The sequence below is a fragment of the Equus caballus genome, chromosome 8, assembly GCF_041296265.1.
Source record: "Equus caballus isolate H_3958 breed thoroughbred chromosome 8, TB-T2T, whole genome shotgun sequence".
Lineage (NCBI taxonomy): Eukaryota > Metazoa > Chordata > Mammalia > Perissodactyla > Equidae > Equus > Equus caballus.
This window is the reverse complement of record NC_091691.1, coordinates 18,920,780-18,946,782: the sequence shown is the minus strand read 5'-3', so window position 1 is coordinate 18,946,782 and position 26,003 is coordinate 18,920,780. Positions and strand designations below refer to the sequence as shown.

Below are 26,003 nucleotides of genomic sequence, written 5' to 3'. Positions count from 1 at the left end.
TCCATAGAGATGCATAGCAATCCCTTATGCAGACAGAAAACAATGATTCATTCAAACAGGACATGGGGAGCGAGTAGGGGTGGTGGCCTCCTCCCTTGGAGGGATGGACAGCAAGGCCAGGCGGGGCTCCCAGAGACCGGGGTTTAAAAGCCCACGTTCCAGAAGGGGCCTGAAATCTTCTGACAGTCATGTCCGTGGATACCACCCAGCCAGTGCGTAGTCACTGAACACACACTGGGGCCTTCTGGCACGGCCCTGGCTAAGGTGCTGACAGCATGACAGTCCCTCTCTTGAACAGCATTTCTGCCTGTATCAGTTTCCTCTCGCTGCTGTAAGGACCACAAACCTAGTGGCTTAAAATAACACAAGTTTATTATCTTACGTTCTGGAGGTCAGAAGTCTCAAACCAAGGTGTCAGCAGGACTGGTTCCTTCTGGAAGCTTCGGTGGGGGTATGGGAGAGTATTGGTTTCCTTGTCTTTTTTTTTTCTTTAGGAAGATTAGCCCTGAGCTAACATCTGCTGCACAGCATGGCTTGCCAAGCAGTGCCATGTCCGCACCTGGGATCCGAACAGGAGAACCCCGGGCTGCCGAAGTGGAATGTGTACACTTAACCGTTGCGCCACCAGGCCGGCCCCTCCTTGCCTTTTTTGACTTCTGGCGGCCGTCTGCATTCCTTGGCCTGTGCCACCTTCCTTGTGTCCCTCCGACCTCTTGTTTCCATCAGCACATCTCTTACGATGCCCACAGCACAGGCTCAGGCAGTCCTGGTCCTTAACTTCTCTGAGCCCCTATTTCCTCATCAGAAAGATGGAGAGGGGGTGACAGGGAGAGGTCAGATGAAATATATGTAAATTCCGAGCATTGCGCCCGGCACACAGGAAGGACTCGAGAAAGGCTGCAGCTTTTAGAAAAGCAGTGATTACTGTTACCGCCATCGCCATCATCTGACACCCTCCTTTCCATAACAGAGCTTGGGAGACACGAATAGAGAACAGCGACGTCTGCCTGGGGTGTCAGGAGAGACTCTGCAGAAGAGCCTGACCCCTGATCAGATGCCTGTGAAGGAACCTGACCAACAGACAAGGGGAGAAGGGCCGTTCTGGACTGAGGCATCTGCACAGCGAAAGGTCTGGGTGTCAGAAAGCATAAGGGGCGTTTGTAGCATGGCGAGTGCTCAAGTGGCCAGAGCAGTGGCTCAGGGGTCATTGCCAGCAGGTAGGACAGATGGGGATGGGCTGAAAAGTCTTTGGAGTCAGAGGGCTGGGTTCAGGTCTCGCGGCTCCACCAAAGAGCTCAGCCCCTGGGGTGCCTTCTTGATCCTCTCCGCTTCCTCCTTCATGAGGAGTGGGTGGTCAGAGCCCCTCCCTCCCAGGGTGCAGCAGTCAAAGGCCGTTACGACTTGGGAGAGGCTGAAGAGGCCACTTGGAAGGGGCTCCACATCCCTGGCAAAGGACTTTGGATGCCGAAGAACCACTTTCTCCTCTCTTCCATCCTTTCCTCGCTCGACGCGCCCTGTTCTTTTCCCGCGGCCAACAGGAAGTCTGAGCGCTGACCTTCCTAATCTTATGTTCTGTCACCATCCTCCTGCACTTAAAAATAATAGATTTTTTTCACAGGTGGAAAAGATGTTACGAGACCTTTGCTCGTCTATAAAACGTGGGTAATGATAGCATCGACCTCATGTGCTCTGAGGAGTCACGGAGAGAACGGGCAGAAGGTGTTTGCTATCATGTTGTGGGAGGTTAACAGCTTACGCTCCGGAGTCGGCCGGACGGAGCCCGAATACTGGCTGTGTCAGTTACCAGCTCTGTGATTATGGACAAAAGACTTCACCTCTCTCAGCCGCAATTCCTCATCTACCAAATGAGGATGATAATGCCAACCGCAGACGTTCTTTGGGGGAGGTACTAAGAGAATATCTAGGATGTGCTCATTAACTACTATTATTATAATTATTATATTATTATTAGTTATTATGCCCTTTCTACTTACATATGGGGAAGTTAGGCTCAGAGATGGGAGTGCCTTACCCAAGGTCACACAGCAGGTCGGTGGCGATCTAGCACACAGGCTTCTTCCTGCAGGATCAGAGGTCCAGGCGAATTCCTGGCATGAGCTCCAGGGACTGGAACCTGAGGCGGGGCAAACACTTCCCCTTCGTAAGCTGTTTTCCTGTGTGAAGGGCAAGGTGGCACCCCCCCACCGCCGCCTACGAATCCGCCTTGGTGGCCGCCACCTCCCAGGACTGCCCAGCTCTGCCTGCTGAGGAATCAGATGGCACCAGCAGACGGTCTCGCCATGCGACTGGAGCCTGCTTCGCTCCCATCATTTATTTTGGACAGGACACAAGATGGGATATCAAAGGAATCAGCTGCTGGTCAGAGGAAACGGCTAAGGGGCCAGAACTCCTCCTGGGGCTTCCAGGAGCAGAGGAAACAGCCCACGTGGATGGGAACTTGGCTCCCCCATTAATCCAACTTTATTAATTGAGACTTCATTCAAAGAGATACGAGGCAAACTAGTTTCTTGGTATAAAGCTTTTTACTAAAAAAAAAAAAACTTGGTTACATATACTTTTTTTTAACTGAAGGTATTTATAGAATTAAAGTTAAGATTGGACAGTTTCGGGCAACAGTTGAGGCCACTGAAAGGAAAAGATAAGGACTCCTGGCTCCCCACATTCGAATGAGCCCACGGATGACCGTAAACGCATCTACTCAGGGTTTTACTTTTCCATGACGCTCTGGTGAATAATTGAGCTTTTCAGACCTCTCCAGAGCAGATGCTGGTGTGAATAAAGGCTGCCTTCGCTCAAGAGAACATAAACACCCCCAAATGCCCAGCCGACGGGCCCGCAAGATGTCAGCTATTCTTCAGGCCAACAGACACTATTGCAATTAGGACATGATTGTCCCCGATCTGCTTTGACAGCAAGAAAGCTTGAAGAGGAGGTTCCAGGGAGGGTGGCTCTTAGGCTCCACAGACGTGAGCGTTAGCCAGCTTCCATCCTGGGTGTGAGCGGCCAGGTCCCGACACTGACACTTTCCTTGGCAGGGAGGGCACAGTGGAAAGAACGACAACCTCAGTCAGGCTCAGGGGACCTAAGGTCAGGTCTCAGCTGCAGGCCCAAGTCCACCCTCAGTTTCCCCCTCTGTAAAATGGGCATCTCCAGGAGCCTGCTCTCCACGTTTGGGTTTGATTTGGTTTTTATTAGACTCTAATTTTTAGAGCAGTTTGCGTTCACAGCAATATTGAACAGAAAGCACACAGAGTTCCCATTGACCCCCTGCCCCCACACATGCAGCCTCCCCATCCCCCACCAGAGTGGTACCTTTGTTGTAGTTGCTGAACCTGCACTGATGCGTCATTGTCACCCAAAGTCCATAGTTTACCTCAGGGCTCACTCTTGGTGGTGTACATTCTACAGGTTTGGACAAATGTATAATGACATGTATCCATCATCATAGTATCACACAGAATAGTTTCACTGCCTGAAAAATCCTCTGTGCTCCACCTATGCACCCCGCAGCCCAGCCCCTGGCAACCCCTGATCTTTTCACTGTCTCCATAGTGTTGCCTTTTCCAGAATGTCATAGAGGTGGAACCTACCAGAATGTAGTTTCAGATCGGTTTCTTTCACTTAGCAATAGGCATTGAAATTTCCTCCATGCCTTTTCATGGCTTGATCGCTCAGTTCTTTTTAGCACTGGATAATATCCCATTGTCCGGATGTCCACAGTTTATTTATCCATTCTCCTACTGAAGGACATCTTGCTTGCTTCCAGTTTTGGCCATTATGAAGAAAGCTGCTGTAAACAGCTGTGTGCAGGTTTTTGTGTAGAGATAAGTTTTTAACTCTCCAAGTTTTAAAACCAAACCAGCTATGGCTCAGATGAACAGCATCCTTTTAACAGCTTGCCATGTACGGTAAGCCTGGAGGAATCGACTCTGGCATGTAAGTCGTATTGGTCACTAGAACCTGAAAACACGTAGCTGAGAATATCAGGGCAATGGCTGAAGTGGAGACCAGAGGGGCTGGATTGTCTTTCTACCTATGGGAAACAGCAAGCTTTCGTTCAATCAGTTTTTCATAGCAAAATCAAAAGGTTATCGAGGAACCCCCCAACATCAATTACCATTGTTAGGATGACTAACAATAGAATTGCCCTCCGCTTCCACCTGTCTAGGATTCAAAAGTGCCTTTCAAATGCCAGTCCATCCATCATCGCAGTAACCCTGGAAGCGTTCCATTAGGCAAAATCTGTATTATTTTCACCACTACAAAATATGGAGTGCCCTTCTCTTGGTGGAAAAAATAACCGAGCTATGGAGTGAAAAGAATGATGGGGAGAAAATGCTGGGGCGGTGTGAGCTCACGTGGAGTGTGGAGAAGTCCCAGGCGCTGAGCGCTGCTCCCAGGCCTCAGCTGGGGCAGGAAGTGCTGCTTTTGAAAGGGTCGGGGCCGGGAAACACCTTCTGGCGACCTGAGTACCACGGGGCCCCAGGAAACTCTTAGGTTCACTGAGTTTGAGTCTCCTGAAATAATATTATTTATTATTCTTGGCTGAACGGCTCACTTACTGGGCCGCTTGAGGGAGTCATGTAATCTCTCCACTTTTCTCGCTTGTAAAGGGGTTCATTGTATTTGCCCACCTTGTGGACTTGTGGGGTCGCTACAACAATTGATGGTGGAAGGGAAAGGCCCTTTAATCATTTGGTGGGCTGCCTCAGAAACCCTAACTGCATGCAGTGGACAGCTAAATGCCTTATGTGCATGCTTACGGTCCTGGCCAGCCATCACCAACTGATGATCGACTTCACAATCAGCACACTAGTGCCCAGGCTGGGGGCACCTGGGGCAGTGCAAGTCTGGGGTAAACGCATGGGCTTAGGAGTCAAAAAGACCTGGGCTCAAATCCCAGCTCTGCCCCTTGCTGGCTGTGTGACCTTGGGGAGGTAGCCTAACCTCTCTGAGCCTCCATTTCCCACTCCATGAACTGGGAAAACCCGGTCTCTTGGGGTTGCTGTAAGGATTAAATGAAGCACATTGCATAAAGTAGATGCTTGACAAAGGGCAGCAGTTATGAAGGCCTGTCATTTTCCATCAGGTCTTATGAATTTTATGCAGTTCCAAAATGTGTGGCACTTGTATCACTCACGGGAAACCAGAAGAGCGTTATCAGCGGTACACAGAAATGCTTAGATATGTGGAATTAGGAACCAATAGAAGGGGCACATCAAACTTGTGACTTTATGGCTGCTATTGATTAGAATGGGGCTAAGTTTTTAGAAAATGAGTGAACTTAAAAATTATAGTAAGTAGGGGGCTGGCCCAGTGGCGGAGCAGTTAAGTTCACAAGTTCTACTTCAGCAGCCCAGGGTTTGGCAGTTCGGATCCCGGGTACAAACATGGCACTGCTTGGCACGCCATGCTGTAGCAGGTGTCCCACATATAAAGTAGAGGAAGATGGGCACGGATGTTAGCTCAGGGCCAGTCTTCCTCAGCAAAAAGAGGAGGATTGGTGGCAGATGTTAGCTCAGGCTAATCTTCCTCAAAAAACAAAACAAAACAAAAATTATAGTAAGTAAATAATTGTACAGGTGGACATAGAGAGGGGAAAAATTTTTAAGGTGGTGCCTGAAAGACTTAAACCACAAATGGCTGACAGCATAGGAAGAAAAGGGCTGGGCTGGCAGCTGGATCTGATCTTAGGTTTACACCTGTCAGTCATGTGGCTGCCACCAGGCTCCTACATCCCTCTGAGCCTCAGTTTCCCCATGTGTGAAATGGGATAATAATACCTAGGAAGGCGACCATTAACTAAAAAAAATGAGAGCTCCTGGAAAACTGCAAAAGCACTATCCCACACAAGAGGTTTGTTTGTTACCCCTAATGTGTGTTTGACGGGGAAGTAATCTTCACTTAGCTGCCAGCTGATGAGACCATAACAAGGGTGAAGTTCAAAATCAAGGATGGTTCAACCCCCACCCTGCCGTTTGCTGTCCTGCAGCCTTGAGTGAGTTACTGAGAGTCTCTGGGCTTCAGTCTCTGCATCTGTATAAACGGGTTGATAATAACAATACTGTTTGCAGTTCAACTCAAAGGGCCAAAAAGTCCAACAATCTCCCCCAAAACAGACAAAGGATGGGATGAGACAGTGTGGCAGAAGCTCTTCAACATAGAAACATAATCTCAGTCTCACTCATAAGAGAAATGCTAATTAAAACCACACTAAGTATGATTTTTTTCTCATCAAATTTGCAAAGATCAGGAGCCGGCCCAGCGACACAGCGGTTAAGTTCATGTGCTCCACTTCAGAGGCCCAGGGTTCACAGGTTCGGATCCCAGGTGTAGACCTACGCTGTGGCAGGTGCCCCAGATATAGAGTAGAGGACGATGGGCACGGATGTTAGCTCAGGGACAGTCTTCCTCAGCAAAAAGAGGAGGATTGGAGGTGGATGTTAGCTCAGGGCTAATCTTCCCACCAAAAATCTGCAAAGATCAGTTTGATAAAGCTGTACGGGAAGGTAAGGGGAGTAAATATGCCTTTATATTGATGATGGGGAGGAAAATTGCTACAAACTCTCTGGAGGGCAATTTACAGTTTCTCCCGAGTATAAAAGTACATATCCTTTGAGGTAGGTCTGATGTGATCACGGGGGTCCTTGTAAGAGGGCGGCAGGAGATCAGAGAGGAGAAGGCACTGTGCTGACAGAGCAGAGATTAGAGTAATGTTCTTTGAAATGGAGGAAGGGACCATAAGCCAAGGAATACAGGTGGCCACCGGAAGCTGAAAAGGACGAGAACCCACCTTCTTCTAGAGCCTGCAGAAGGAGCCTGGCCTGCCAACACCTTGCTTTTAGCCCAGTGAGATTGATTTCGGACTTCTGGTCTCCAGAACCATGAGAGAACAAATCTGTGTCATCTTAAGGCTCTTAGTTTGTGTCTAAGTGGCCACGGGAAACTAACACACACCCTTCCACTCGGCAATTCCGCTGCTAGGACTTCATCCTGCAGACACACTTGAACGGGCACAAAATGATGACGTACGAGGTTCTTCCTTGACATCCGCAGCTTGGTTATCCTGTCGATGAGCAGGCTCAGGCTGTGACTCCATGTGTCTGTGGGGCTCACGTCAAACCAAGACCTGCCTCACCTTTCCTGTTCCCCCCGAACGAGCAGGATGGTACCTCTCCAGCGCGCCCTCCCTCTGCCGACCCCATATTCAGCATTTAAATTACAGGGAGGTCTCCATCACCGCAGATTTCCAGCTGACACCCCCAGAGTCCAGCGCTGAGGGACTCCCTACTTATCTAATCCTGGGAGGGCCACGGGTGAGCCCAGATGGGGCTCCTCTCCATCAACAAACACGGGACAGACACGGTTCTTTGTCTCCGGCGCTGAGCTAGTCTTTTTCCTGCCGTGTGAGAAATACGCCTGCGTGATGTATTAACGTCTCTCAAAAAGGGAGAAAGAGGAAGGTAAAATGAATGTATTTCCATGACCTCACGGGCGAGGCCCCATGCGGTCCTCAGCACTGCACAGGAGCTATTTTCAAACTAATGTGCATGAGATAAACCTACTCGATTGAAAAATCATCTGTTACGGGAGAGCGATGGGCAAGAAATCAGTGCTGGAGCTCTCGGCGTGCTTGATTGTGGTTATAAACATCCCCGGCTGCATCAGCAGAGATGCTGAGCGTCGACCGTAAACCTTTTGCAGGGACTCAGGAGGCAGGGCTGAGAAGGCAGGCTCACAACCTGGGCCCATTTCGCTTGGAGTGCTCCCAGGCTGCTAAACGCACCCAGCGATCTGCCAGGAGCAGGGGCAAGCAAGAGAAACCTTTCTCCATGCTGCCTCTCTGGCCCCTGCGAGAAAAGGGACGGGATAAGGAGGTGGGGATGGTGGAGCAGGAGCTGAATTCAACAAATGAAAGGGGCAGTAACTCTTGCCAGACCTGACGCTGTGCACCAGGCACACAGAAGTGTCTTCCTATGCTGAAGGAGCTTAGATGGACGTGGGGGCGCATCACGGACTTTAGAGTGAGAGACCTGCGTTCGAATCCTAGCTCTGCCATTTACACTCCTTTGTAGGGCTCTGTGCCAAACTGCGTGGCTTTGTAATCCTCAGTTTCCTCATCTATAAAATGGAGCTAATAATACCAATGCGTGGACTGCACGCTTTAGTGATAATGTATGGCAAGTGCCTGGCATGGAGTGGGCCCTGTGCAAATGGTAGCTGCTATTATTGCTGTAACAGTCTAGCGGAGAAAGAATGCAATGCGAAATCAAACAAGGAGGAAAATCACATCCAATCCCTGGGTTACATGGTTTGGACAGCGAGCGTCAGAAAATTCTCAGGAAGGAAAGTTTCCTGCTAAGACCTCTCACATTCCCTGGTCCATAAAAATCTCTCCCGTGCTTCCAAAGCCAGACAAGTGCTAGATTTCTTCAAGCCTGCCAGATGTGACAGCGATTTGCCCTTCCTTTGCAGCTCCATTGCAATATCCACTCATTTGATGTTTGTAGAAATGAACAGCATCATTCCTTCTCTGACACCCAGGTAACTCGAAAACAGCAGGTGTGTAATAAACGATCAGAGAGTTTGAGCAGAGAGTGAAGGATGCCCCGGGTAGAGAAGCCAAGGAGGTGCTGGTGGACGTGGTGTGTATGTCTGTCAGAGAGGCTGGGCCATTATACATACCTGCCTCCTCTTCAGACACCAGCCACAAGTGGGGTCCCCATGCCACCTGCCCATCTAACCAACTGGCTACAAAACCAAGGGGGTTCCTGTGACCCACTTAGGTTTGGTAATTCCCTAGGACGACTCACAGAACTCAGAAACACTATACTTACGATTATCGTTTTATTGTAAAGGACACACATCAGGACCAGCCAGAGGAAAAGACACACAGGGTGAGGTCTGGGAGGTTTCTGAACATGGAGCTTCTGTGCCCTCTCCCCAGAGACTCTGGATGGGTCACCTCCCAGCACGTTGGTGTGTTCACCAACCAGGAAGCTCCACTGAGCCTCAGTGTGCAGGGTTTTTATTGGGATTTCATTACGTAAGCATGACTGATTGATCATTGGCCATGTCATTGAACTCAGTCTCCAGCCCCCATCCACTCCCCAGAGGTCAGATTGGCTCAAAGTTCCAAAGCTCTCATCGTGTCTCTGGTCTTCCTGATAGACTGGCCCCATCCTAGTCAGATCCTCTCTTAGCATAAACTCAGGTGTGATCCAAGAGGCCCATAAATTAACGAAGACACTCCTATTACACGTGAAATTCCAAGGATTTAGGGTCTCATTTCCAGGAACCAGAGGTAAAGGCCAAATTCTTTATTATGCAACAGATGTAAAGTAGGGGAGGTCAAGAATGTGCTGGAACACCATAAAGATGGACTGAAACCTGTGACCATTCTTATTGCCTCTGGTATTTGTGTCCTGAAGAAGCTGGACCCTTCGTCACAGAGCTGAACACACACACCTGGCCCAGGAGCTGGTGTCGCTGAAGGAGGATCCAGGAGAAGGTGGGACAGCTGCAGGCCTGGCCCCAGCCCCAAGCCAACAAGGTGAGCCAGCAAATAAGCAACACTAAGTGTGAGCTGCCAAGAGCTGCTAATTCACTCCCACCCTCCACATCTCCCACAGGGATCTCTCTTTGGCACCCTCATCAGACGCATACGAGGGAGGGAATTCTGGGAAATGCAGGTGACCCCATCCAAGGTGACACATGACAAAGCCACCGTGTACATGGGCATAGTAGAAGCCCAGACCAAAGCAAGGCCGACCCTAACGATAGTGGAGAAGGAGAGAATTAAGCAGCAGCAGGAAACATGCTTCCAGAACAACCGTACAGCCCATCGCTCTGGGATAACACTGACCACTCCTTTGGTCTTTTTAGAGAACATAGACACCCTGGGAGGAGAAGGCATCAAGACACAGACCACAGGGTCTTGGGGGTTTCCAGCCCTTTCTCTGCTTCTAACTTGTTTTCTCTTCCTTGACTGACTCAAACTCTCAATGCGGCAAAGCAGACTGGCTGCCTATGGTTGGCAGAATCCAGTTGTTTTTTGGACTGTGTTTCTATAGGAGCCAAAGGCAGACCCAGAAGCCATCCAGTTGATGGCTTTGCACCTCCCTCACTGAACCCACCTACCGTGCCCATGAAGGGCTTCGTGGTACCATGGGCTGGAGGCAGCCCGGGAGCCTTGCTTCCTGCAGGCAGCCAGGAATGATGGGGCCTCTCCTGCCACCTCCTTCAGCCTGCCCCTCAGCATCTCACAGCCTGTTATCACTTCTGTCAGAGAGGAGTTGAAACTCAAAGTAGCCCCCTGAACCACCTGGAAGCCCATTTAGAGAAAAGGATGGAAGGGAGCTGGGAGATTGGAGTTAAAATGATGACTCGCGTTATCAGTTCCTTTCAGTTATTCATTCACAACATATATGGGGATTAATAAGATATTCAAGGGAAGTAGATGCAGAAGAATATTCTGGATAACTGGTAAGCTACTAAGGAGCAGGTCGTTAGATCCTATATGTCCTCAGTTTCCCAGGAATTGTTTAATTTCAAAACTCCATCCCATTGCTGGGTGAAATATCTTTATTTTTGCTTTGAGAAACATGGTCAAAACACCTACAGACCAGAAGCCAGCACCTCAGCAGTCATCTTGATTCTTCTCTCCCTCTCCCCCGACATCCCAGTCATTAACAAGGCCTACAGGTGCCACCTCTGTATCGCATCTCAAGCCCACTTGCGGTTCCTTCTCCGCGTCCACAGCACCATGTTGGTCCAAACTCCATCCGCTCCTCCTGCATCATTGTGATGGCTTCCCAATGGCTCCAGGTAGCCTTCCCCTGGTGACATGTTCTTGGATTATGACATATTCTTGGCTGCCTTCTTGGAATAAGGAATTCCTGTCATGGGAGTCCCACCTCGATGTTTTAGAAATTGGAATGCAAACTCCCAGGCCCCTCTGTGGACATGTGACCCAGAACGCACACACTGGCCACCCCCCATGTAGCGAGCCTCCAGGTCTCTGAGAGGTGACATTGGCGCTGGGGCAGGAGCATCGTGGCAGGCTGCACTGCTGGCCTCTGGTGCTCAGCAGCAGCACTGGCCCTGGGGGTTTAAGCATCGGGCCCCTTGACAGGCACTGTTCTGAAGACTGCCCTTGGAAGCTTCATTTCAAGTCTGGTTCTCTTCAGTCCTCCTAGTAACTTTGGAGTGACCTCATATCATTTGATAAATAAATCTCTTTTCAGCTTAAAGCAGCCAGAGTGGATGCTGTTGTTTTCCCTCAGAACTGACTAACATACCTCTCTTCAGTCTGTTCTCCAGTCAGCAGTCAAAATGAGCTTTTAAAAACTGAAATCGAGTCGCACCGCTCGCCTCCTGGGAAGGCCGCCTACCACAGGGATCTCGCCGGACTCTCCCCCCTCCTCCCATCTCACGCTGCCTCTCGCTCTCTCCGCTCCAGTCCCGCTCGCTCTCACACAGCAGGTTCTTCCCCAGCGCCACACTCTGCACCAGCCCTTCCCTCCGCCTGGCGGGTTTTCCCATCAGCCCTTCCCGTACTTGACCCCTGGATGGCACCTTCAATGCCACCTCTTCAAAAAGGCACGCTTGGACCACCCGGGAGCCAAAGAGCATGCCTCCCTCATTACGCTCCATCTTCCCACACTGTTTATTTCCTTCAGACGATGCACCCACGCTGCTTGTTTACTTGTTTATTGCTGTATTGTGTTATTGTTTCCTGTATTACTTGTTGTCTTGTTTAGTGACCATCTCCTGCACTAGAGTATAGACTCTCTGAGGGCAGAGATGGTGTTTTCTCATAAACACAGGGTCCCCAGACCTAATACAACCCCTGCTCCATTGTAAGAAGTCCACCGATCTTAGTTGAATGAATGAATTACCATGACGGTTAGCATTTATCCGGCATCTATGTGCTAGGACTATTTTAAGCACCTCACAACACCCCTATGAGGTGGGTACTAGTATCCTTCCTGTTTTACAGATGAGAAAAATTGAGCACAGAAAGGTTAAGTAATTTGCCCAAAGGCACACAGCTAGTAAATGAGAGAGTGGAGTTTGTACCTAGACAGTCTAACTTGAGAATCGATGGTTTTCAACTAGAGCTGCCCCAAAGGAAGGAAGGAAGCAAGGGAGGGAGGGAGGAAATAAAATAATGAGTGAAAAGTACTATACAAGTCCAGTATTTCTAGAAGCAGGGCCATCTCTAGAGATCCCTTCGGTCCTAGGACTCCATGACTTAATTGCGTAGACGCCGACTGGGGCTGCTGCACACAGGAGCGTGTGCACTCCGGAGCTCTTGGATATTTACAATCCCCCTGCCAGATACGGGTAAATATTATTGCAGCCACATCTCACAAGGGAATTGGGGTTTCAAACGCAGAGTCACCGATCTCTTACTGTGTGCTGAACCACAAGACCTCCTGCGAAACTCAGAGATCCCCAGGGGGAGAAAAGTTCGAGCTTACCCACGTAAACCCTGCAGGAGCAACTGGGCTGGTCAATATGTCTAGACTGGGGCCTGGGAGCCCTCCGAGACATCTCGTGCCACGTCCTGAGCACAGTCAAATTCAGCCTTCCGCCACTGACCCTCTCAGCCACCCCTCAGACCTTTTATGGACTGAATTCTGAACGAGCCAAAGTGCAACAGTAGAAAACAGCAACATGTCATCAGATTGTGTTATGAAGAGTAGAATCTCCATGCCTGGGTCTCTTCTGAGTATCTAGAATGATCACGATGGAGAGAGGGTGGAGACCACAATTACACTCTGCCCAGGCACCTACAGAGAGAACGGATGAGAGATGACATCGACTAGAAGATTTCTGACTTGATGGTTTTAAAGATGAATAAAGGGGTGTGCGTAAAAATATTGAGTGTTTTCCCTGAGAGCTGAGATTCTGAGTGACCTCTGTTTTGCTCCTTATATTTATATTCTCTGTCTATTTACATTGTCTTTATATTCTTCTTCATTTTCTGAGTTTGTTGGTATTCTTTGTTGGTGAGCATGTTCTAATTGTTTTTATAGTCAGAAAAAATAATAACAAACTTGATTTTTGAACAAGTAACCCAAGGCGGGGGGGGGGGGGGGGGGGCGGCGATAGCTAATTCTGGACATCTAGCCATGTGGCAATCTTGCCATTCAGTGAGCTCTATAGAGCCCTGAGGCGAAAAGGCAGGGTGGGGGGATGCAGAGCATTGCCAAAGAGAGTGGAGGGGAGACTGAGGCACATGCCTGGAGATCAAAGGACCCAGGGAACGGAAGGAATTAATCTGGAGGGTTTAGGGCCCAAGTAGGGCACGAGGCTCACCCATTTTTAGCAGCGACAATCCCGTGTCCCGGGACACCCTCAGTCCCAGGCACACGAGGACAGTCAGTCACCCCACCAGGGAGCGGGGGTGGTGATGTCAAGAGACAGCAAAGTTAGAAGCAGCTGTTATGCCCTGTGACTTTGATCTGTCACCTTCGCGAACATTCAGAATCCTTTAATAAAATGGCTTGTCCGAGAGGCCTGGTCTTTCTCATTCCCGAGAGGCCCCGTTCATTTCCTGAGAGATGACTTTATTCTCCATTTGTTTTCACAGTGGTCTCTTTAAAGTCTCAGCTGTTCCAGGGAGAGTAAATAGGTTTTAAAATTAATTATCAATTAAAGGGAGGTTAATTGGCACCAGGCTAGCCATCTATTTCGTCTGTAACTGAGTCCACCCCACCCTCTCTCCAGAACCCAAAGACCCACGCCAGGGCCAGTAAACTCCCACAGTGGAAGCTGCTCATGCGTGACCCAGGGACTAACGAAAATAATTCTCAGTATTTACGCTGTATCTTTCCCCTGTTGGAAGGTGAATTCTGTGGTTATTTTGATTTTCCAGTTCATCAGTATGGGAGCCAGCCTTCCAGGTGGGCTTACCAAATTAAAAAAAAAGTGGCTTGCAAATATTTTATTGGCATAAAGATTTTTCACCAGTCCCCATGCACTTAGGGAAATTGCCATGACAGAGTAAATGAGAGAAGCAAGCCGGTAAAGGAATAGCCCATTTGTCACGGGCGTGTATTTCCCCCCTGAAATTAACATCTCGCACACCTCCTCCTGTCCTGATTTCCTTTAAGCTTGGTCTGATTTCTTCTAAGCTCTTGAAATGTGTTCCTGTGCCTTCCTGGCTCCTATTGGAAGGCACAGGATCCCTTCAGGTGGGGAGAAGGCTGTGGTTTGGGTTAATAATGATCCTTTGCTGAATTCCACGGCTTCATCTGACCTCATCATTAATGAATATTTATAGAAAGCCAATAGGGAGCACTTGCAAATTGAGTTCAGACCAGACAGGTGAGCATTTGCAACAAGACGATTACGTCATCTGGGGTTATGATGGGCATGCACAGGAAAACATGCCAGATTACAACCAGGACCCAAGAGAACGGGGGCCAGCTCTTCTCTGCATTCTGTCGCTGACCCGGAGCGCCTTAAAAATGCAGAAAACAGGACTTGCAAAAGCTGCGCGTCATTTGGGTGTTCCGGGAATATCAACTGATGACTTGAAACAGGGCAAATCTCTTGGGAGTCGGTGTAGTGCGAGATTTGTTAGCGTTTGGCGAAAATGCACTTGGGCACTGCCCTATAAACACAGCCATGCTCCCCGCCACCCTCTTACCTCCCACCCTTCTGGGTTAGGCTCAGAAGGGTCGGACCCACTCACCAGTGCTGCTGGGTGACACGGGGGCTGTCACCGGCCACATAGGCCAAGCATGTTCAACTTCTCGAAGCACCTGAGTGCCTCTCAGCCACCACGTCAGGCACAGGGGGCTGGGATTAGCCCCACTGAGCAGAGGACGATGCTGAGACAGAGGGGAGAGGGACTAAGGGATTGGGGACGGGGACCAGGCACACTGGAGAGGTGGGAGGAAAAGCCAAGGTCATTTCCTGACCCCCGGCTGCAGTTCTGTCTGTGGCTCCCGAAGGGGGGCATCCACTCCACTCTTGTTACTTTCTCTCCCTCCTCCCTTCTGCGTGTCAAGGTCCATTTCTTTTCCTTCCTCTTTTCTTCCTTGTGTCTCTCAGACTGGGATTTCTCAACCACAGCACTGCCGATATTTGGGTATTCTTTGTCGTAGGGGGCTGTGCTGTGCAATCTAGGGTGGCCTCTACCCACTAGATGCTAGTGGCAGCCCCCAACTAAGCTGTAACAAGCAAACATGTCTCCAGACGCTGCCACGTGCTCCCTGGGGGGCAGAAGTTCCCTCGTTGGGAACCACTATCTTAGACTGAAGGCTGTTAGTGCAGCATGCTGGGGACACTGAAGCCTAAGTCCTGCTCCTCATCCTTGACGCCCCTCATCCCTTGACGCCCCTCATCCTTGACGCTCCTCATCCTTGACGCCCCTCATCCTTGACGCCCCTCATCCTTGACGCTCCTCATCCTTGACGCCTCTCATCCTTGACGCCTCTCATCCTTGACGCCCCTCATCCTTGACGCCCCTCATCCTTGACGCCCCTCATCCTTGACGCTCCTCATCCTTGACGCTCCTCATCCTTGATGCTCCTCATCCTTTGATGCTCCTCGTCCTTGACGCCCCTCATCCCTTGATGCTCCTCAAGCCCCGAAGGCTACACATCTGGCTGTCATTTCTAGATCCCACACCATCCTCCGAAGTCTCTCCAGGATGTACCACCTCGTTTCTTCAGTTTCCTCTTCTCCTCAGATGACACCAGTTTATAACTTTCTCCATAAACACAGTGACCATAAAATTTCTCATCCAAACCCAGATCCTTCCGAGAGTGGAAAGGTGCACCATTACTAATTTCACTGGGACAATAGGTGTAAACCGAGACTGTCCTGGGCAAACGGGGACAATGGTCACCATAACACAAGCCTCTTCTTTAAGGGAAGGATGCACTGGTTGTGTGGTTAACGTCTGACAGAGGGACTTCCCAACGTCATGCACACCTTTCCAAGTCTCCAGCTTTGCACACCTGGGTTGTGTTCTCCAGATTATTCTTCAGAGGAACCGCCCCCTGAGGGAGGTACAGGAAATAGACGAGGACTAGAATTTTAATAAAGGAGCTAGGCTAACCCATGTCCACAGCAGCCCTGTTCACAATTGCCCAAAGGTGGAAGCACCCCAGCGTCCATCCACAGGCGAAGGGATAAACAAAACGTGGTCTCTCCATCCAATGGAATATTCTCCAGTCATTAAAAAGGAGAGGAATTCTGACACATGTTGTAACATGGTTGAACCTTGAGGATATTATGCTAAGTGAAACAAGCCCGTCACAAAAGGACGAACACTACACGATTCCACTTTCATGAGGCTCCCAGAGCAGTTAAATTCCTAGTGATGGAAAGTAGAATGGTGGCTAGCAGGGGCTGGGGGAGGGGGAACAGGGAGTCAGAGTTTCGTGGGTATGGGGTTTCAGCTTTGCAAAATGAAAAGAGATCTGTGGAGGGCTGGTGGTGATGGTTGTAGAACAATGAGAAGGTACTTAGTGTCATTAAACCGTACACTGAAAAGTGGTTAAGATGGTAAATTTTATGTATGTATATTTACCACAACTAAAAATAACACTATAAAGTGATTTAAAGAAAAAAGGAACTAGAGCTGTGTTCAACAGGGAAATGCCATGGATGTGGCAAAAGCGCCGGGTTGGGTATCTGGATCCTTGTCTGTGTTATCGTTTTTATTCCCGTCCAGCACAGAGGGAGGAGAGCGCATGGACATAGCTTCGCTTATCCTAAGAGAGAAGTTCTGCTGCCCTAGGCTTGAGGAGCCCCACTTATCAGCAAGAGCCTTGGAGAGCGCTCCCTATTTCTCAATCCTCCTGCTCTCACCCCGGCCCCGGCCCCCATTTTTCTAAACCCCTCGTTGTCATAACCCAAGCAGCTAATAGAAATAGCAACGTCCTGGGGCTGGCCCCGTGGCCGAGTGGTTAAGTTTGCCCGCTCCGCTGCAGGCGGCCCAGTGTTTCGTTGGTTCGAATCCTGGGCGCGGACACGGCACGGCTCATCAAACCACGCTGAGGCAGTGTCCCACATGCCACAACTAGAAGGACCCACAACAAAGAATATACAACTATGTACCGGGGGGCTTTGGGGAGAAAAAGGAAAAAAATAAAATCTTTAAAAAAAAAAAGAAAAAGAAATAGAAACGTCCTCCTTGCGTGTCTCTGTTTAGCGTCCCTGCGGTCTCTTGCTTGCAACGATTTTCTTGAGACACTATTTTTAATTCCCCCATTAGCAGAAAGAGAGACCACAGCTTCCACCACCGGCAACCTCCCAGCTCCGCCCAGCCCAGCCCATTGACTCCTCCAAATGAGAAGAACCAGACCCATGTGTTCGGATCTGCCACTGTGAGTCGTCAGCAGAGGCTCAGCTGTCACCTTCTCAATGGGCTCCATGCAAACCGCCCGCCCCAGCCTGTGCAGGTCAGTGGCCAGACCAGTTCCCCCAGGGCTTTGAGAGGAATTCGCCATAAATGGAGTTAATCTGCACGATCCAGAAGATGAACACAAAAGGGCTCATAGAAGCAGCAGGGTGCAGCACTGGGAAACCTTGTGCTCCAGGATGCTCGCAAGGAAGGGGCCCCGGTCAGTGATTGGAAGTGGCTCTGAAGTGGCCATGAGGCGCAGAGTGCAATGGGTCATGAAGTGTATACACAACGGGTACAGGCTCAGTTAACAGGGTGGAAAGATGGCGGGTTGTCCAGATTTCTTAAGTGCTCTCTACTTACCCTACAGAAGGAGGAATGAGTGAACTGGACAGCTGATGATTCTGAACGAGGCATCTATTGGGGGGGGGGGGGGGGGCGGGGTGCATGTGCTGGTGCGTATGGAAGGGTCTAGAGTCATCTTAAGATTTCGGGCTGGAGCGAGACGGCCCGCTGCTCTCTCTGCTGAGCCCTGAGTCTGTCTCCAACAGCTGGTCAGAGCTGGTGAGTCTGGGGAACAAATATTGGCATAGCTTTTATTTTGAGCAAAGTCAGGCTATTTCATCTTCCCCCAGGCTCCTTGGGAAAATATTTTCCAGGAGCCGAACTATTTCCAGACACAAAACAAAACCTGTTCATCTCGCTGGGAGTTAAACATGGAGGGAGTTTAGCACGTTCCCGTAAATATTCATTAATTCAACAAAATGATCTGACCGCGGACGAGGCACTGTGCTAGATAGCTCTGTGGATATCAAGATAAGAGCGTTTTAAAATAACACGCTTTTAGATAAAAAATACCTTGTATTTAAACACCACTGTATCTTCCCCGATTTAAGACAGAGTGTAGCTAACGGCCCGGGGCAGCAAGCGGGAATAGGACTTTCTTCCCCTGGATGTCAGGAACGGCCTTTCTGTTGCATGTCACTTCTGCTCACTATGTTTCTTGGAGCGGAGGTAAACATGAAGGCCGACGGAGTTTTACAAATATTTGTTCTTTGGTTAATATTAATGTATGTTCGTGTTTACTCGAATTTTCAAGTCGACTCTGAATTGGTACTCGTGGCTGCAAATGAACGAGCAGCCAAACTGGCAAGAGAATGAGCAGTAGGTGCGAGGTTCCCCGTAACTATTGTCAGAGCCCTGAAATGCTGTCCTGGGGTTTCTTTTTGCCGTTTTTCATCTTGACCTCCATTTATAAGCCCCGATATTAAGGATGGAGAGAAGCTGGCCTTTACTAAGCTCTCTTATGTAACTGCTTGCGATTCAGGCCCCGTTTCACGACCTGCCTTAGCCCTGGAGCCGCCTTCGATAGAGGGAATTCTCGTCCCCATTTTACAGGCTGGGGAAACGGGCTCAGAAAGGAAGTCATGCGCCACAGTCAAATGATTTGAGCCCCAGTCTGTCTGGCTCTGAAGCTTTCCATAACTGTGCAAATAAACGAAAAGACACTCTTCCCTTCATGAAGCACGGAAATGGGGAAAATAAATGAAATCAGAGTGAGTTTTCCCCAGTGCCTTATAAAAGTTTCTTTTTCAGATCGTTAATCACTTGATAGAGAATGGGGAAGGGACAGGGAAATTGAGGGCTCAAGTACCCAAAGCCACTGCGGGTGAAGATGAAGCGTCACTTAAATCATAATGCTGACCAGTGAGAAAATACAGCTCCATTTGAAATGTTTGATCAACGCCCAACTTTTAGTAAACTCACTTGTAGCATAAGTTAAAACAGACCAACAACAAGGGCAGAGAAGCAGGGGGTGTGTTGGGAAGAGGAGGGCCTTTGGAATCAGACGATCAGAGATCCGAATGCCTTCTGCTACTTATAAGCTGTGTGACCTTAGGCAAACTGCTTAACCTCTCTGAGTTTCAGTGTCCTCATTTATGAATTGAAGGGACTAACACTCACTTCAGCAGGATTACTGTGAACTTCAAAGAGGATAAAATACACAAAGCATCCATCCCATTGGGGATAATCAATAAATAGTCATTTAATTCTCTTCTTTTTCACTAGATATAAAATTGTTAGAAAAGTGTCTGAGGCTACTTCCAAGGCTAGATTGAGAGTGGTATGATAGACTACGAAGGGATCAGGAAACAGTCCCGCTGGGAAATTTATTTGAGGCAGAAAAAGTGGCTATCTATCTTTATGACCCAAATACATGCATCTATGACCCATCCATATGTACTTGTGACTGAATGTGGAGAAGAGTCCATGTCTGGATTGGTGCCACAAATACGCCAATAGGCATATGTTTACCTTCTCAAGTTAGAGAATTATTCAACACAGTCCTTCCACCCTGTGTTCCTTAGAGCTCTAATCTCATAAATATTTCCTACATGGAAAACCAAATGAGCGTTCAACTTCTATGCCTGAAAATCACAACACGCTCTGGCTCTCCCTAGGAAATTTATAATACACTTTAATGGCAAACCTATTTAATCCTTTTCCACTTAACACTTATTATTCATCTGATAAAACTAATGTCCCACTAATACACACTGGAAAATGCTGTTTTTAGACCACTCAAAACTCACTGCATGTCAAGAGTATTAAAAGAGGGAAATATAGATTTCTTGTCACTTCTGGTTTGACCTCCACCATGGGAACTAGTTCCCACTGGTTTTCTCCTTCAGAATCATTTCAGCTCTCATATGTGCTCACTCTTGAGTCTATCCTACTTAATATAACAAGGGGCAGTTTATTCCCGTTTCAGAACGCGAGAGCCAGACTGTTATACAGGGGAGGGAAATGACACCGCCAAGAAGAAGGAGCGCTTCCTAAATCCTACATCCACCCTAAGGAATAAACCTAAAGACTGTGCTTGCATCAATGTGGCCAGATGCTAATTTTCTGTGCTTAAAATTCCTTAAAAGTTCAACCGTCCATATTTGGCAGATCAAAGTGGGTTTTACTGGTCATCTCAGAAGGGTATTCCTTCCTAAAGAGCCACAAAATCAAACGAGGACAGAAAAGTGCAATTTATCACGTTGTCAGGGTTCAGCAAGGTCCCGGTCCACGTGCTAAAAGCCCTGAAGCCGAGAGGAGCCATCAATTCCACGTTCAACGACAAGCATCAGTATGACAATATCAACGAATTCGCAGAATATCGTTCATACTTTAAACAGTTGTTGGCCACTGTCGGCCGGGAAGCTGAAACTTCTCGCAAGGCTGGTGTATTAACACATTTTGAAGCCACGGTCAGCAAAAGACTCATTTTAGCGTTTGTGTCAAAAGCCTCGTGGGCAGCAGAGTTCTGCGATGGGCCCCCCAAGACTCCCAGCTACTGCTGTGCATACGCCTTTTCCCAGTTATTCAATCAAATAGTAATCGAGGTACTGCTGAGAAGGGATTCTGCAGAAGTGATGAAGGTCCCAAATCAGTTGACCTTAAGAAACAGAGATTTATCCGGGTGGGCCAAACCTAATCACGTGAGCCCTGTAAAGCTCGATCTAAACGTCAGAGACAGAGAAGTCAGAGATTTGGAGGATGAGGCTTTGATATGCCATTGCTGGCTTGCAGAATGGAGGGGGCCATGTGGCAGGGGAGGTGAGCAGCTTCTAGGAGCTGAGACTGGCTCCCAGCTGACAGTCAGCAAGGCAGCAAGGACTACAGTTCTGTAGCCTCTGAAGAAACTGAATTCCACCACCCACAAGAATGATCTTGGAAACAGAATCTCCCCCAGGGCCTGCAGGCAGGAACTCAGCCCAGACGACGCCTTGATTTCAGCCTGGTGATACGCTGAGCAGAGAACCCAGTTCCGTCATGCTGGACCTCCAGCCTACAGAACTGTGAGCTAACACGTGGGTGTTGTTTTAAGCCCCTAAGCTTGGGGTATCTTGTTACAGAGCAATAGAAAACCAATACAAGACCCAACCAACAACTCGAGGGTAGTCTGGAGAGCACACGAGCCAATCCTTAAGTAAGGGCAGAATGCAACTGCTTTTATCTTTCCCTATTGCTTTTCTAGGTTCACCCTCTCTGCTGGCTGTTGGCCATCAGAATTAAAATAAAAAACAGAAATGGCGGAAATGCAAGTCAAAACCACAATGAGATATCACTTCCCACCCCTTAGGAAGACTATGAGAAAAAGAACAATAATAAGTGTTGGTGAGGATGTGGGGAAACGGAAACCCTCGCATGTTGCTGGTGGAATATAAACTGGCGCAGTCACTTTGGAACACAGTCTGGCAGGTCCTCAAAGGGTTAGACACAAAGTTCTCTCTTACCTAGCAATTCCCTCCTAGGTATACAGCCGAGAGAGTTAGAAACATAGGGCCACACAAAACTTGTACAAGAATGTTCACAGCAGCATTATTCGTAATAGCCAAAAAGTAGAAACAACCCAAATATCCATCAATGGATGAATGGGTAAATAAAATGTGACGTATCATTACAATGGAATAGCATTCACCATAAAAAGGTATGAACTGACACATGCTACAATGTGGATGAACCATGAAAACACGCTAAGTGAAAGAAATCAGCCACAGAAGGCCACGTATTGTATGAATCCTTTTATATGAAATGTCCTGAAATAAGTAAATCCATTGAGACAGAAAGTAGATTAGTGATTATCTGTGGATGGGGCAGGGGGAAATAGAGACTAATTGCCAATGGGTATGGGGTTCCTTTTTGGGGTGATGGAAATGTTCTGGAATTAGATAGTGGTAATAAACTGAAATGTACGCTTTATCCCTTTTTTTTTTTTTTTTGGTGAGGCAGATTGGCCCTGAGCTAACATTTGTTGCTAATCCTCCTCTTTTTGTTTGAGGAAGATTGCCACTGAGCTAACATCTGTGCCAATCCTCCTCTATTTTATGTGGGATGCCACCACAGTATGGCTTGACAAGCAGCACTGGGTCTGCGGCCAGGATCCAAACCTGTGAACCCCAGGCCACTGAAGCAGAGGGCACGAAGTTAACCACTTGGCCACCGGTCTGGCCCCTGAAATGTACACTTTAAAAGAGTGAATTTTACGTAATGTGAATTATATTTCAATAAAAATTTAAAAATAAAACCAGAAGTGACAAATAGCTCATAAGTGAAGTTTTTTTCAAATACACCCATTCTCTGTGTTTTATTCCACCCCCAGTTCCAGCTTTTTATTGTGAAAAGTTTCAAATATGGTAAAGTTGAAAGAATGAGTTCCTGAACATCCACCCACATTCAACTATTGCTAACATTTTGTTACACTTCTTTTAATGCCCCTCACTCCCTTCCCATGCATGTACACACATGGTTTGGGGTTTTTTTCCTCAACTGGACCATATGTGCTCATCTTGCCCACACCACATGTGTAAGTTTCTTGAGGGTCAATAACTTCTTTTGCATTTCCCAAGCCATTGAACAATAAACACGGTGGACGGATATACTGTAACCCCTCGCTCGTCTCCAGAAATGCTACTCTCAAGAGAAATAGCCTTCAAACACCTTGTAAGCAAGAGAACTCTCCCTCTGATTGGCATCGTGTCCTGATGAGCTGTGGTTACCCAGAAAACTACCACTTGTGAGGATGTAATGTTGATGCCTGGCGCACAGTGAGTGATCAGTGACTGGTAACATTGGGTCACAAAGAAACCAGGTTATACTACAATAGTAAACAAGTAGCTTAAGCTTGGGTCTCAACAGCAGATCAAAAAGTCTTCTGAATTCAGTAAGTTGATTAATGCAGTAAAATTTATGTCCCAGGCTTATCATCTGATGCAGAGGCAATAGATGGGGTTCCTTGACGGGCAGGGGCTGCCTGGAGGGCCGGGTTGCTGTGATTGATTAGTGATGTCTGCCAGGGCACTGGATGTGGTCTCTTCTGAGCGGACGTGTCTTCCACATCTGATCGAGATTCATGAATCCAGCATGACTGCAAAGTAGGGGCCTCTCCCATCAAAAAACAATTTGATAAAGACGTCTAGGTTCTTACCAAATGCTCCTCGTTGTGCCTGACTTCCTCTTCCTGGTGTCATTTTACCGCTGACCTATGCAACCTCCCACCCACTATTCTCTCCCACCATCCTGTCTCTATTACCAGATGACAGGAACCGCAGAAAGTTAACAGACTAAAACAGCACACGGTGTGACCGCCATCAAATTCTAATGTACCAGTTACGAAGGCTTAGAAGCACGAAGACAGGAATAAGCATCATAAAGAGTAAAACTTCCCTCTGCTTCCTCTCTCAACTTGGAATAATTCAGCATTTCTTGCCATCCTTCCTTAGAAAGTGGCTTCCAGGTACAACTCCTCAAACGGGAGATTTTTCTAAATGTATCTACACCGTAACTTTATTCACTATTTTAAGGGAAGACTCAGCATTTGAAGCCAGGGCGATGATTTCTATAAATATTTTGGCATTTCATTCCTGATGCTCAGCCAACTCTTCTCTTTTCTCTTAGATGCAGACTTTCTTACAAACCCGCTCTAGATAATAATAACCCGTCGCATCTATATAACATAATATTTTTCAAAGAATTTTCAGAAAAATTGTCTAAAGTCATCTGACCTAAATCAGGAAGAGTATATTATGGTGCTCATTTTACAGATGAAAACGCAGATACTGAAGTAGCTGAGAGACTAGCGAACTAGTGATGTCACAGAGGATGGGATGGCCCGGCCAGTATTTCTCCCGTGAACATTGTTTGGGGGCAGCGGGGAGATCCTGGCCCACTTATCAGCTGCATGAGAAATACAGGCAAGATAGCTAACCAGTCTGAGCTTCAATTTTCTCATCTATAAAATCGCAAAAGTAATAGCTACCTTTCAGGCTTGATACGAGAGGTAAAGGTGTGTAGAGGTACACTGAAAAACGGCCCTCCAAAGAGAGATATTTACTCCCTAATTCCCAGGACCTGTGCATATCACCTTCCATGGCAAGAAGTGACTCAGTTAAGGATCTTGAGATGGGAAGATCATCCTGGATTGTCCAGGCAGGCCCTAAATACAACCATGTGTATCTACAACAGGGGGGCAGAGGGACACTCGATACGGAGACACAGAAGAGAGAAAGCGACATTGAGACAGAGGCAGAGAAGGGAGTGATGCAGACGCAAGCCAAGGAATGCCGGCAGCCACTAGAAGCTGGAAGAGGCAAGCAATGCACTTCCCCCTAGAACCTCCAGAGGGAGAGGGGCCCTGCCAACGGCTTCATTTTGAACGCACACATATGCAGCACATATGCAAGCACTCATACCATACAAACACACACCCCCACACAATAAAGGTAATGATGGTGCCTATCTTGTAGGGTCACTGGGAGAATTAAACAAGATGCTGCCTGTCCCGGGTCTGGTACGGTTCCTGGCACATCGTTAGCGCCCAGTAATTGGGAGCTATTATTACAATCGGGAGAAGTCACGGTCTCAAAGTAAGATTCACACTTAAGGGAGCAATCTGGATGCGTTTCCCAGGGCTGCTGTAGCAAAGTGCCACAAACTGAGTGGCTGAAAACAACACAAACTTATGACCTCACAGTCCTGGAGGTCAAAAGTCCAACAGGGGTCAGCAGGGCTGCATTCCCTCACGCACGCCCTTGGCTCGCGGCCCTGCGTCGCTCCCACCTCCTCTCCTGTGGGCACATCTCTGACCTCCCTCTTACAAGGAGCCTCGTGAGGACTTGAGCCCACCTGGACAATCCGTGCTAATCCCGTCTCAAGGTCCTTCACTGAATCCATCTGCAAAGTCCCTTTTGCCGCGTAAGGGAGCCTATTCCCAGGCTCCAGGGGTTTGGACATGCATATTTTGGGGGCCATTATTCTGCCTCCCACAGAAACCCCTCAGTGCTCTGCTTCACCCATCAGAGGGAGGAAAAGTCCTCCAGACGGACTTGCTTTTTCTTAAAAATAATGAAGATAGTGGAAAAAGATGGAAATTTGCATTTAAATACAACAGTTACGCCCAGCAGACACTTTTGACATGTTCAGGAGCCTATGAAATTAGCAGACGTGGAATCCAACAGGCAGATCACCTGCCTCATACGCAGAACACCGGGGGACAGGAAGGGAGGCCTTGGATGATGTTTGTCACTTTCTCTTTTTTTTTTTAAAGATTTTATTTTTTTCCTTTTTCTCCCCAAAGCTCCCCAGTACATAGTTGTATATTCTTCATTGTGGGTCCTTCTAGTTGTGGCATGTGGGACGCTGCCTCAGCGTGGTTTGATGAGCAGTGCCATGTCCGCACCCAGGATTTGAACCAACGAAACACTGGGCCGCCTGCAGTGGAGTGAGCAAACTTAACCCCTCGGCCACGGGGCCAGCCCCTCATTACTTTCTTTTTAAACGTCGGGAGGAGAATGGAGACCCATCACCCAGCAACATTTCTCCTGCTGCCTGTCAGTGGCTCATGTCATCAGTGGGAACATTCAACCCAACACTGTTCTCAACCGTCTGATTTCCATGATGTCACTGTTTCTTTTGATAGGAAAGAGCCCTGCAAACGTTCCCAACAGGATGCGTTTTGGCCCGCTCCCCACTTATTCCTCTGCATCTTCCACTTTCTTTTTTTCTAAGAACCTTCTAAGCCAAACAGTCCCCACTTCCTATACATCTGCAGCCTCTCTGCCCC

The 26,003-nt window shown here is 48.3% G+C and overlaps 1 protein-coding gene across 1 annotated transcript in view; it reads right to left on the bottom strand.

Annotated features, from left to right (window-relative positions):
* The window catches only part of SPRING1 (SREBF pathway regulator in golgi 1), a 95,968-nt gene that overhangs the window by 5,364 nt on the left and 64,601 nt on the right, over positions 1 to 26,003 (bottom strand). The window lies entirely within an intron of this gene.